Genomic DNA, 14,804 nt, shown 5'->3' on the forward strand with positions numbered 1-14,804 from the left:
TAACAATAGCCTTGTTTTGAGTACAATGATAACACAATGTATTATATGACTGTATTGTTACAATGTAGCTTGCTACCCTTTAAAGCTTGTTTTAATTATCCGTCTGAATAAGATACAATGCCTTGTGTCTATTAACATGACGTAGCCAGTCGGCGATTGAAATTTACGATTCAGCAAATTTAAATAATTTTGAATTGAATCATCGTTCGGATTATTATGTTTTCTTGCAAGAAAACATGATAGCCTTTATATTTTGTCAGTTTACCTGAAACGAAGACATGTGCATTTAATCGTAAAGGACACCAGCATGAACCAGTCTTTTTTTATTACAATACAAAGCCAACATTTGATCTAAAATTATCCCAAATCAATCATTTATTTTGATGAACAATATTTTCATATATTCAATCAAACAATAATGCAATCTAATTTTAGACTTAAGGCTCGTCAATAAAACGTAAACTGTACGTTTAAATAAGTCAAAAACTGGTTTTGCCCCGATATTGCTAACTTAGCTTAACCATATAGCCATATTTGTTATTTAGAGTACTTTTATAAAAGAAAATATTTTGTGACCAGGTTCACAAAGCACGGTCTATTTTGAAGATATTTTGAAGCTCTCTCTTCTAAAAAAGAGAATAAAGAACCTTCAATTCAACTTTTAAATTGGTACATTTAAGATAGGCAGCAACATGCCCTGTCTTGATATTGAACAACCTAATAAATTTACATTGTAACAACTTTCAAGTCAAAATATTGTGTCATCAAATTTGAAAGCTATGAAACTCTTTTGAAACTCCAATTTATGATTTAGGAAAATTACTTTCATCGGATCATTAATGTTTTTAAAGACATAGGATTTACACTCTGTTAAATTAGTTTGTGTAACAAACGTATTTGCAAAAAGTATTGAGCCTATGAACTGTTTTTAATTTCATATTTTAATATATATATATATATATATATATATATATATATATATATATATATATATATATATATATATATATATATATATATATATATATATATATATATATATATATAAAATAAGCATCATCGTTACCTTTTGAGAGATATAAAAGTGAAGTTCTGATGTGGTAGTACTGCATAAGAAACTGTGTGAATATATACATGTTTCCTTCCTTGGCGATTAGTTATGCGCTGATGACTAATGGTTTAAATTAAAAGCAACATATTTATTAATAAACTATCGAAAGATAGATAATCATACTTACTGATTATAACATTAAAAAAAAAAGAATAACAAAATATTTTCTGCTTTTGAAAATTGCCAATAAATATTTCTAGGCCTAAGTATAAGTTAGATCTGTTGCCGATTAAACTCAATCAAAAACAAAAAGGAAACGTAGAGATATGATTAATAATAGACGTTTTGAGCATTATGATATAGAAAATGCAACCCCACCCCCATCCCACTCTAACCAACCACTCACCCATATGTATATTTTAAAACAACTCCTGTTTCATTTATTTGACTTAAAATTTAGAGGAGTAACGTTGCTGTCCATATATATCTACACTGGGCGAAAATTTATTGTCAGTAACAATAAACTCAGATTTTTTAAAAAAGCATGTAATGAATACGTCTTGTGCCTTTACGTTCCTCTGCCACATTCAGAAAAGGTATCTCATAATTATTTAAACATGTATTTCAAGGGATATATCTATATGTATAAATAAAAATCACGTAAAATCAGTCTTATTCTGGAAAAATAAAACACTTGCTTATATCATATTTCTATTGTCAAGTTTCCAATTTACTCAAAATCAGCATCGAAAAGAATGGATCTAATTTTAAGTTTTAATACTTTGAAACAATATTTTTTTTCGCTGATATGTGTCCATTCCACAAATAGAATTTTGATTTCACTTGGAGAATATGATTTTTTGTCATTTTTGTCCATGTAAATATGACATTCCAAAAGCATACAGTACCGCGTAAAATTTTTTTAACACCCTGCAAACAAATTTTAAATTTTATGAATGAAATTTAAATCCCTGACTTAATGAAATGTATGGAGATAACGAACAGTATTCAAGCTCAAACGTCCATTAAACAATACAGATTTGGAGGATTGGAGAGCAAACACGGACCTCCAAAACATCAGAGGTTGGATCAGATGTCATGTGGAGGAGTTAACCTTTTGATCAACATCTAACTCCTTCTCAGGTAGTATGCAAGAGAATGATTCATATTGCTGTTGGTGTCAAATGGCAAATAATGCATAGGATTTTAAATTGATTGACACCGTTTGTGATACGACCCGCTGCATTTGAAGGCCATCAAATGTGATTTCTCATGCTTGTTATTTTTTTCTGTAAATCACACGAATGAAGAATCTAAAAGACATTTGCTAGGTGCTAACTGAGAAATATCAATAGACAAGATAAGTAAAAAAAAAAAAAGGGAATCAAGTATTTTATAGGTTGACACCTTCTTTCCTCTGAAAAGTATTACCCTTTCCTGTATGTTTGAGAATATCAAAAATCTGTGTAACGTTTTTGTTTAATTTATGCATGTATTCATCAAGTGTAAGCTTTCAAACTCTAATCTCTTTACGTAACTCATTCACTTCAAGACCCCACTTCGTTCCAACTCAACGTTTTGCAAAGGATGCAAGCGATCGCGTCGAATTCAAGGTCATTTTTTTGCTGGGAGGTTTTCTACTAAGAAAGTAAATATAGACTTTTAAGAAAATATTAGCATACTTTACAAATTCAGCGACCTGCCTCTTCAACCAATTTAAATACAATTTAGTGGGAAGATATTTCCACCCACCAAGGAAAACATATGTAACAGATGATGGCTTTCTTTTTCAAGAACTAAGACTCTGGAGACGACAACTAAGACAGGGATACCAGAGAGATTCAGATCCACCCACTGCTTATAAGTCACTTTTTTCTCGCACGATTTAGATATATCTGCTATTTCTGATATGTATACCCTGCCTACGGTTTTGGATTTATTGTGCCCTAAAAATTTGATGTTTTCAGAAAGTGTTGCAGTTGGCTTAAATATGAGTGAAGTACATGAGTGTGATAAATCATGGATGAATGAAATATATGAAGATAACGAACAGTATTCAGGCTCAAAAGTCCATCAAACAATACAAAATAGGAGCAGAGCAAACACGGACCTCCAAAAATCAGAGGTGGGATCAGGTGCCATGGAGGAGTGAGCATCCCCTGCCGACCGGTCACACCCGCCGTGTGCTCCTTGTCATGATCGGGAAATAATGGAAAAATCCGTCGACAATTCAGTGTGTAAATAATGGCTTAACAATTTGTATGAAAAACGTCAGTCAGCATTTGACTCAATGATAAATTGTATTTGCTGACAAGGTCATTGTATCGACCACAGAATTTACGAAAATGATGACTTTAAACGAGACAGCTGATATTCTTGTTTCATCAACTTGTTTGTCAATAATTTACCTCGTTTTAGAAATTGTACATACGTAGAGCATGCTCTTGCGTATCGAATCAACTGAGAGATATATACCCCGTATGCAGGTGATGATGGTATATTGCTGCATAAGTAAGGGAAGTTGACAATTGAAAAGTTAAAGTCATCACGTTTATCATAAAGCTTGGTTGTTAGATTACCATTAACGTCCTTTTCAAGTAAAATATCCAAATATGAAACAGATGTGTCAGACTCTGTGGTATCTTTTATCTCAATCTCACAAGGGTATGGCATGGAGGAGGACCATTCTGGAAATAACATAACTAATTTAACATATTTCTAAGTTTTACCAGAAAAAGCCTCAAAATGACCCATTTCTGAAGTTATTTTCCTTGAGAAAATAGCGTCGACAGTTGCCCAATTCAATATTCGAATATGTTATGTAAGCTTCTTTGGTAAATAACATTTATCAAGGTCACGATGCATGTGGTCTATATTATCTGGAAGAGAATTTCACTGAAAAATGATGTCTTCTGCAACTTGTGAAGAAAGTACTGGAAAATACACAAGTTCTTGAAATTATAATTAGCATTTAGGAAGTCATATGAAAAATAGGATTTATTTGATTTTAATGCATGGAGTTTCAGAATGCTTGAGTTTTAATTTTTTACTTCACTTTGATATTTTAGAAAAATACAGGGCAAGATTTGTATTAAAACCGTACCTTGTTCTATATTTTTATTTCACCCCACTCCTTACTTCTGTGGTGGTAATGAAACTTACTATGTCGGATGCTAGATAGGTACATGTATAAGTCTGCAGAGTCTTATGTAATTATATGAGAAGCAGTTTCAAATATTCAAACGACAGATACAATTGGTGTTTGGACTGTGCAAACTGTCATGTGTCATTTATATCAAGCTAATAGGAATTTGCAGTGTACGACGATACAAATCAGAGAGAGCCGATAAAAACCTTTGCGAAGACAAGTTCCTGTATCAACAAGAGGAAATTAATACTAGGGTTTTATCTCATTTTTTATGAAATATTTCTCAAAGGTCAAAACGAATTCTTAAGATACCATTAGATTTCGGGGAAAATATGTTAAGGAAAGAAATGGCGAACTTTAAATCTGAGTGGAGAAGAAAAAGGTTTGTAGAAAAGGTATATCTAAGTGGAGAATAAAAAGGCCTGTAGAAAATTTAGATCTGAGTAGAGAAGAAATAGGCCTGGCCTGCATAAAAGTAAGATGTACGCTGACAAGAAAAGGCCTGTAGAAAATTAGATTTGAGCGGAGAAGATAAAGGCCTGTAGAAAAGTTAGATCTACCCAGAGAAGAAGGAAAAAAAATAAGTCTTCAAAAAGACAACGTAGCAAATATTTAACCATCTTTTCTCTAGTCTATATTACATTTCTAGTACATTGGTCTAGTCTGTATATGATTTTTTTTTTCTTTTTTGTCTGCCTTTGTTTTCACTAGCAATGGTAGATGTGTTGTACGAAAGTATTATATATATTCGTGAATTTACAGAAAACACTGATTTGTTCAGGAAGTTCTATCAAGTTGTTGTATTTAATTTTGATTTCCTATTATGAAATAAAGGAGTTGAGAATTTAAATTAAAAAATCATACATTTTTGAAATGAAATTTTTTTCATACAATTTTAAACAAGTTTAATTTACTCATGATATTCAGCAGTTCAATCATTGGTTGTTAATAATTCGAAAGTCTTAAAGTATAACTTTGTTAAGCATTATGCTCCTCTTTGAAAAAACAAAGTCAGTTTCTCCACAAAATCTTTTGTGCTCCAGTATTTTAGAATTTGGTGACACTGCATAACTCAAGCTGTGTCTCATAGATATGCATATATTCTTTTCTTTTTATTACAATTTTTCATTGTAAGCAGTGTTCAATCAAAGGGTTGCTTCCAATTATCAAGCATGTAGGTTATTTGCTGGAATAATAAGATGACACTTTTCTCTGTGTGGATATTTTTCTATTTTCAGAAATACTTAGAGAATCCAGAAGCAACTGAAGAAGTGTGAATTTATTATGTTTAACCACTCATTGAATTTCTAATGGATGTAAAAAAAAAAACCCGACCTTATTTTGAATGTACAACCGCATATCTGAGTTTATCATATCTACTTAGAAATACTCGATGTTCCAATATAATCGAAGATTATTCAAATTAAGATACATTTAGAGAAGTTTTATTTCAGTCTCTTATTATCGTCAGATGTCATATTGCTTTTTAATTTTCTCAATACAACGCATTGCTATTTATTACTTTTAAGAATTTAACTCCCAATGTTTACGGGATTCATGCAGAAATGAATGGCCTACCGGTAGTCTAAATCTTTAATGACCTAGATAATTCTGTGTATAGTCTCCATCTATTTATAGAATTATCAAAAACCAGCATCTATTTTGATAAATAGGTGTAAAGATTTTCGGAAAATGTGCTTCAATTTTATTGGTTCTCAATCGTCCATTTATTCTGTTGAAGAAAGTGTGAATTTTTTAAACCCCTTTCTGTCAATTTTTGCTACGCTTGTAAGAATTAAAAATTCTAAATTTTGTGTAAGCCAAAAGTGGGAGAAAGTCTAGGATTTTTCATGCAATATATGAGTAATATATTAGTCGATATGAGCCGCCGAATAAAAAAAACTAGAGTGACTATTTTACAATGGAGAAAAAAAATCAAATCAAATTAATATTTTGAAATTGGACAGTTTTATCACAGGCAAAGCGAATAAATTTATAGTCATATTATTGTATATTTCTACATATACGATTTAAAATACTTCAGATTATATTTGCTAATTTTGAGAATTTAACCTGCTAAGGTTATCATATAATGAGAAAGGGATTGCAGCGAACAATCTGCTTGCTTTGGTTAGACAATATTGCATGTCTCATGTTTAATGAACATCTTAAAGGGATTGTTTATATCAGAACGACTTGTCTTAGAACAAAACATTTCCTGCAATGCATCTGTTTTCCCTTTTTGATTATTACAAAAACATTGGCATTCTTACAAAGTGTATCAACAAATAACGTCCTAAGCTTATCAAAACCGTACCCACTTTATAAAGAATAAAGTCAAAAGCTTGGCATTGCATTTCATTGATGATTAAGCTTCATCATGCCTCAGTGATATATAATATACTGCTTTCATTCCCATTGATACTAATTGTGCCCTGTTATTAGCAGACCTGGTTATGTTTTCATATGAAACAGAATTTATTCGAAAACTTTTACATGATAAGAAAAAGTCTCTTGCTGTGGCATTAAATTTGATATACAGTTATATCGATGACGTTTTATCAATTAAGAATATTAGTTCTATTCCTATATTGATGGGATATATCCCTTTGAACTCGAAATAAAAAACACAATAGAATCTATCACATCTGTTTCATATTTAATTTTTTTACAAAAAAAAGACATTGATGACAGACTAATAACTAATCTTAATAATGACGGTAATTACTAAATCTTTTAATCTTCATAATGACGGTAATTACTTAATCTTTTAATCTTCATAGTGACGGTAATTACTTAATCTTTTCTACAGTCAACTTCACTTATTTATGTAGAAATATACCATTATCACCTGCATTTCGGGTTAATGACTTATACAGACTACACTACGTTTAGCCGATCATGACAAGGTACACAAGGTGGGTTTGTCCATTTAACAGGGGAGTTTTACTCTTCAATGGCACACGATCCCACTTCTTTTGTTTTTAAATGTCCGTGATTGCTCTATTCACAATTTGTATCCTTTCATTGGACTTGAACTTCATACATATTTTTAATCTTCATATTTTATTTGAGGATATCGACTGCTCAGCCATGAACAATAACTTTTACAATTATCAGTTAAATTTAAGAAAATTTTAAAATGAAGCTTGAAAATTAAATCTTTTCGTGCAATAATGTTCATTTGATATATTTAAATGTGATTCTAGGCATTTTGAAGTCTTAAAAAATAAACACATTTTTTGAGAGATCAACTTTCTTTTAATCTTGCCTAAGATATCAATGCTAATTAGTATGATATGAAATTAGAAATGATCTGTGATGTCCAGCAATGAAAGCACAAGCTTTTTATACTATGTATTATATAACAATTGATGTATAAGTATAAATAAAGATAAAATTCTTTCTAAATGCCAGGATACCTTTAGTTTTTTTTTTATCCTAAAAATAGATGTGTTGATCAATTTTCAATCAGAAAATAAAAAGCTAGTGTTTTCATTCGTTTTTCCCTAAAAAAATATGTCTGAAAAAAAAAAACTTATATAAAATGATTCATTATAAATTTTGAAGAAATATCATGGTTAAATGCAGTTGTCGTCGTGAATTCAGGGACATTTTTGCCAGCATTACTTAACTGCTGATTTTCAAAACCTGATGTTCGTACAAACTTAATGATTTGCATAAGAATTTTAATTTATAATTCACATTCTTACTGTTTCAGCATACTTTGTGGGGTAAAATTTTCAGAAATGGTAAATCTACAAAAGAATTAAGAGTTATCTTTCTTATCAGGTCAGTGAATCTAAACCATATTTCAGCCGTGTAAATGGCAGCGTTATGGTACCTACCGTTAGCCTCATGTCAACCTCATGCGCCTTCAGTTATTATCATTTGATTTCATTTTTGACTTTTGAATCTGTATACAATCTGTATTTTCAAGTGTTTTTATACAAGAAAATACTTTCAAATCCATTATTTGATTAAATATTTGTTTGATATTTAAATATTAGAGGTTCAGGCATTTTAGAGACATATTCTATTTCCCTTTGATATATCTGTTTGGTTTTAGCTTGCTAACTTGTTTGCTTAAGGGAAGCTGAGGAAGTCATCCCTTTGTCTAACTGTTGAGTCATTAGTTGGCCATTATCGTCTATAATCAATAAATCATCCAAATATGAAAAAAAAAAGATGTGGAAGATATTATAGCGTCTTTTATTTCTGTCTATTTTTAAAAGATATTGTTGTTAACACTTCAACTTGTTCCGACAAAATTTTATAATTAAAATGAATTAGACTGTAAAACTTTGAGAAATTTTATGAAAATATCATTAGTGCAGATGATCGTATCCGAAATAACATCTGATTACATGTTTCTCGCTTAAAATATTCAATTTAATTTTGCTATGGATAAAAGGAGTACCTCATTCATTAACTGACTGAGGAATCAATTAATGGTGAAATAAAAAGGATTTCAATCTTTGATGGATTTAATTTCAACGTTTCGTAAATTCTTTAGTCGATTCGGTGACCTTGAATGCGAATTTTATAAAATCCGACGTTAATTCGAATATTGATTGATGTCTTTCATACAAACTGTTAGCCTATACATGAATTGTCTACGGATTCTTCCTTTTTTCAGATAATGGAAAGAAGACGGTGGGTGTGACCGGTCGAAAGGGAATGGTTCCTCTCCCATGGCACCTGATCCCAGCTCTGATGTTTTTAGAGGTTCGAATTCGTGATGGCTTTGCTCAAATTTGTATTGATTAAATGAAATGACTTTTGCGATTGATCACTGTTCTCATGTTTACATTTCACTTTAAAAAAAACACGTAAAATTAGAAAAATAATCTTTAAAGGAGATAGTTGATAACTTTGTATTATCAACTCATCCACTGTAACATCAATAGTCTGTTTTATTTAGAAATTGTTCGTACATGTAGGTATGTATACAAGTGGGTAGATATAATATTTCAAATCAACTGAGGGATAGACTATATATGCAGTTGATAATGGTATATTGCTACATAAAATAGAGACGTTGACAATAGAAAAGTTGAAGTCATCTCGTTTATCATAAAATTTTAGTTTGCAATCAATGTCTTTCTCTTGTAAAACATTAGAATTTGAAACCTATGTGTCGAACTCTGTAGAATCTTTTTAGTTTTTGAATGAAACTGAATATTGTTAATTAATAAAAAGTAATCGATATATCTTAATGTTGAAGGCCTCCTCAGCAAGAGACGTGCTTTTCATGTTTAAGTTTTTGTTGAGTTTTCTTCTGAGTTAGGTGCTCTCACTTACTTAGGAGTTTTCTTCTGAGTTAAGTGCTTTCTCTGACTGTACAGTTTTTCTGATCATGAGGTGCCGTTACCTATACATATTTTTTCTGATTTGCTGCTGTTGAATAAATCCATCGTTGCCGATTGTGGAGAAATTTTTTGATTAATTTGAGCTGATTGTGGAGTTTTCTTCTGACTGATTTGAAGTTGCCGACTGCGGGATTTTTTTTCTAAGTAGATCTTTAGTGTTCTACTGAGCTGCTGTTGCCATTTGTAAAGTTTTTATTTGTCTAATCTCTGTTGTTGATTGAAGATTTTTTTTCTCATTTGCTCTTGCCATTTTTGTAATTTTCTTCTGAATAGATGTTGCTGATCGTGGATTTCCCTCTAGTGGTTATTACCGATTGTCAAGTTTCCTTCTGAGTTGCTATTTCCGATTATCAAGTTTCTCCTCTAAGTATTATAAATGTAGTTGTTTATTTTGTGTCTGGAAATTTTGTCATAATCCAAACTTCCAATTTTTAGTTCTGCAGATTAAATTGTGTTCTTGCGATATTTTCCTCGTTTATCAAAAAATCTGCATGTACTTGTGCATCAAACTGAAATAAAATTCTTTTTAATTATAATGCAAGAATTTATCTAAAATATTAACAAAGGTACAGTTTCATTGATCACGCGTACTAAATTTAGCAACATCCCACATGGTGGATATTGAAATACATTTCAAACAATAGAAACTTTCTCCATTTTTGTTGAATTGATTCACTAGAAGGCAAAGATACTCTATTATCAAGCTTACATTCGTCCTTTAAATATTATAGCTCAGTTAGTCGGTACTCGTGATGTACTCATTTTATGTGTCCGTCAAGGTAAAGAAAAGATGTGCATATATATACATGTATGCTTTTTGGAAAAAACTTGGAAAATATTGCACAGAAGAGAGTGGCCTGGAGAAATCTTGTGAGCGGTCTATGCCCCAGAAGGGATAGTAGGCATAAGTAAGTAAGTTTTTCTATTAATTAATCTCTTAAAATTTTCAATATAAACATACGCAAAAGTTACTTAAAATCACTTTTTTTCTCTGATCATGTAGCAAGAAATATTTCAGTAATTCTTACAATAAATAGATGATAGAGGATTTAAAAAAAAATACATCACGTATGACAGCTTGTATAATTACTTTTACAGAAAATATCAATACCATATCATACAATCATTGCGGAAACATACACTGACAACGCATGCTATAGTTAAAATGTAATAAAGAATCATTTTTTACAATAATATATCAAAAAGAACAGTAGTAAATCTAACTTTTAATGGTTACACTTGGTGATTTATAGCACGGAGGATATGTGTTCTTCTTATCTTTACTCGAAAAGCGTGCTAATGTAAATGTTCATCCTAAAACCTAATTTCAAGGTAAGGTAACAAAGTACCATTATGACAGTTTAGAAGAAAATAAAAGTTTCAAGGTTTATCAAGATGTATATTATAATAAATTCAGATTAATAAAATAAGCTACCATTTGCCAAACAGTTAAAAGGGATATAACTGTTGATTCCAAGATAATTAATTTTTTTTAATAACATTGTGTATAATTGTTGCTTTTGCACTTTCTTTGCTTGTATTGGTGCTAATTACTTAACACGACCTAAATCATAAATCGGTTTGATGCTTCTTTTAAGAATACAATAGTTATCTCTCTTGCATCACTTTCATGTTAAATTATGACAAAAACTTTATACCCTTAATAAAAATACAATTAAATGTATTAAAGGCATAAATAATACATCCTTCAAAAATAATGAATTCGAAGGTTTATTCACCGAAGAAAAAAAATCATTTTTTGTTTTTAAAAAAAAGTCTTTTAAAAAACAAAAAATGAATTGAAAAATAAATTAATTAATTAATTCCTTTGAAAAGGAATGAAATGCAGAGGCATGTAGCGAATGAAAAAATGATTACGCTAACAAAACCACAGAAGTGTAATGCTGATTTGGGGATGTAAATGATTTTTTATCTGCGAAGGGTATGAAATCGTTAATCCTCGATCACGGATGCTGGTAGGTGATGTCCAATGTATAGAGGGAGAGCTTGGTTTTCCTGAAATCTCACTATAAATAACTGTACCATGATCGGAATCAGACTAGTGAATGACATATCATGGGAAATGGTAAAACAAGTATACATGTATTACATAATAGAAAATGCTACAAATATTTATACATGAAAATTCTCAGAACTATTGCATGTCTTTATTTGTTTAGCTTTTTTGATATTTTGTCATAGTCTTCATACAGCTTATACGATGTGTCTATATCTCCTTTTATTTTTTAGGATTTTTTTTCCTTTGCGTTCTGGTTTTGGATGTATATTTTTCGATATCACTAGATATTTGTTCACCATGCAATCAGGATAATCTAATTGCAACTAATGTGTCCCACGAAACATCCTGCAAACATAAAGTTTCCATTGACAACATTAAAACTGACTCCAAAATGCTGATTCAGAAATTTAATACCGTAATAAATGCTATGGTAAGTAAATATTTATGTATATATTTGACCGAATTATTTTCAAAGTTAATTGTTTCAGGATGTAGTCTGTATTGCTAACAAATTCTTGGCAATCTTTTCCACACTTGAAACGACTTAAAATCTTATAAATGTTTAATTTATGGGCAATTTTTTTTGAAAAAAAAAAAACAATAACTAAAATGTAGATTATCTCAGCAAATTCGCAGACATTCCGAAATTTTATGGAAAACTTGAATATTAAAAAAACAAATTTGTCATCTATACAGAAAATAAAACTAGCACCTGTGAATGTTCAAGTTGAGAATCCGCGTAAAGTACGTGTGTTGTACCCTTATTGTGGATCTTATAGAAAGATCAAACGGAAGGTATGATATCAGTATATTGACAGGAAAAGCATTTGTGGGCAATACTTTATTGAATATAAAAGTACTTAAGAAATTTATTTACAATTTTGATAACCCAAGCATTCTTCAAAGAAAACATTGTATTTTCTTCTCTTTTTATTTTTCCCAGGTTCGTTTCATTCATGAGACTTATGCAAACTTAACCTTGGTATATAAAGTTTTGGAAAATGTTTCAAGGTCACAAAAGGCAGATGACATTAACGCATCCTCTTTGCAACCCATCATGTGTAGTTTATACCAGGCTAATAGGAATCTTCAATGCGCTAATAAAGCAAGAAGAAAGAAGAAGAAAATTAGGGGAAAGAAAATAAGGAAGATCAAAATGACAAAAGATTGTCGCAGTAAGAGAAAGCGGTTTAGATATTCAAAACAAAATAATCCCAAACCTGACGATATATATCTTTTAAAGCTCAGTGTAGCACAAAAAATTTTGCAGGAAACCTTCATGTTTTGGGAAACTCATGTTGAGGAAAAAGATGGAACACTTATGTTAAAACAAAATGCCGAAAACAAGACAGATATGCAGATAAAAATTAGATGCAAACACAGAAAAAGTCGCAGAAGAAAGAAGACGGTAAAGAATTCCACAAAACAAAGTCATGGTTATTATTTGCTCTTTGTTATATCGTAGCTGGTGATTAAACTTATGGCAGCTACTCTTCGGAGACTCACTTACGTCCGTGTCAGTATTATACGAGGGTTGTTAGGAAAGTTCGTGGACTATGCAAATCTTCAAGAAATTTAAAATGAACACATTATCATATGTAAAAATATTTATTTTGTTTAAGTGTGAAGTTTCATTCCATGTGTTCTAATAGAATTCATGTTATTTGATTTTAAAATCAACACGTTTTGTTACCACGGAGCAAACTCAACAACACTGTACGTCAAAGACATATCAACATGAGGTTCTCAAAAAAATACTACCCGGCGTATACATTTCACACAGTATTGCCCAATACCAGTGCACTCATTAAAAACGTTTCTCTATCACTTGAAATCTATTTTGCTAACAATTGCTTATGTAGCATTGTTTTGATTGTCAATATTATAGTTTTTTTTCACTGCATAAGTGTGTTTTCACAAGATCAGCATCTGTGAAGCACCAAACTCTTAGCGTGACGTTACAAACTTTTGAATGTTTTTGATAAGATTTTTACAGATAATCCGTTTTCCAAGAGATCACCATCGTCTGAGCAGAGTAGTCTATAATTCAAATATCCCTTGTACCATGTATATACATATGTATGGCTCACTTTTGACATATTTCCTACTTCCTCCGGCATTTTCAGATTCTTTTTCTGGAGTTTTCCAGAGTACAACACAAAACTGTATGGTTAAATGCTGCTCCGTGACTTTCTACGACGACATCTTTTTTGCCTTTTTCAATGAGGACTACCTATCTTCTGAAACTGATTTCTTTTCAACGAAGCAAAATATTAAGTCATAATTTGGAATCAGAAACGATAAAATAATTTTTAATTTGAACGTGTAGAATTTTTCCTTTTTTGTGTTATTTTACAGAAGATATGACTTCAGACATTATTTAGTGTCTTGATTGTAAATTACAAAATTTTGACCTGCTGCGTGATCCGATTTTCACATTCTTAAGTCAAAATTAGTTTGAAATAAGTCACGATATTTTAAATCTTTTTAATACACACCATTTATTTACCGTTGAAATATTTCGTCCAAATTTGGATAAGAAATGACGTTAAGAAAAAAAGTTATGACAGTAGTCAACGAACTTTCCGAACAACCCTCGTAAAATTGGTATATGCGACTTAGACTCTTCTGTCTTCCATTGAAAACGTTTTAATCTCCATAACAAAATGAATTTCTAAAGTTTAAGTATGAAATAATCTTCCTTGATGTCCTTATAGTTTTTTTTTTCATACTTGTGTGTAGATTTACGATTCATTTTTTTTAAAATAAGGACTTCTTTTTGATAACTTTTTTTCTACAGTCAGTATTATTTATAGAGGTTTTTAAACAATAACATTTGTGATGATGGTTCTAAATGAGTTTTTATATGTTCAGATTATTTCCTTCGTCATAAATTGTCATTTGGCGTCCGAATAACAGATGAATACATTTTAATATCTTTGAAAGTTTAACGACAATTTACTTTACATGTTTTTTGTTTGTTTGTTTGTTTGTTTTTAAATTTATTTCTTATACATGTATATGTACATTTTAAGCTTATGGACAGGAATGTTGTACGACTTCAATGGTGTATTTTTTTCCTTCTCAGTTTTACCTGTTAAGAACATTGTAGTATGTATAACGTCAGTTGTATCTTTAATGTTACGCTCATTCGTATTTATGTCCTCTAAAAGAGAAATAAGAGCTTGACGCTTTAAATGATACTTAAACCCT

This window comes from Saccostrea echinata, unplaced genomic scaffold, assembly GCF_033153115.1.
Source record: "Saccostrea echinata isolate AGI-Se365-2 ecotype Australia unplaced genomic scaffold, CSIRO_AGI_Sech_v1 ptg000059l, whole genome shotgun sequence".
Lineage (NCBI taxonomy): Eukaryota > Metazoa > Mollusca > Bivalvia > Ostreida > Ostreidae > Saccostrea > Saccostrea echinata.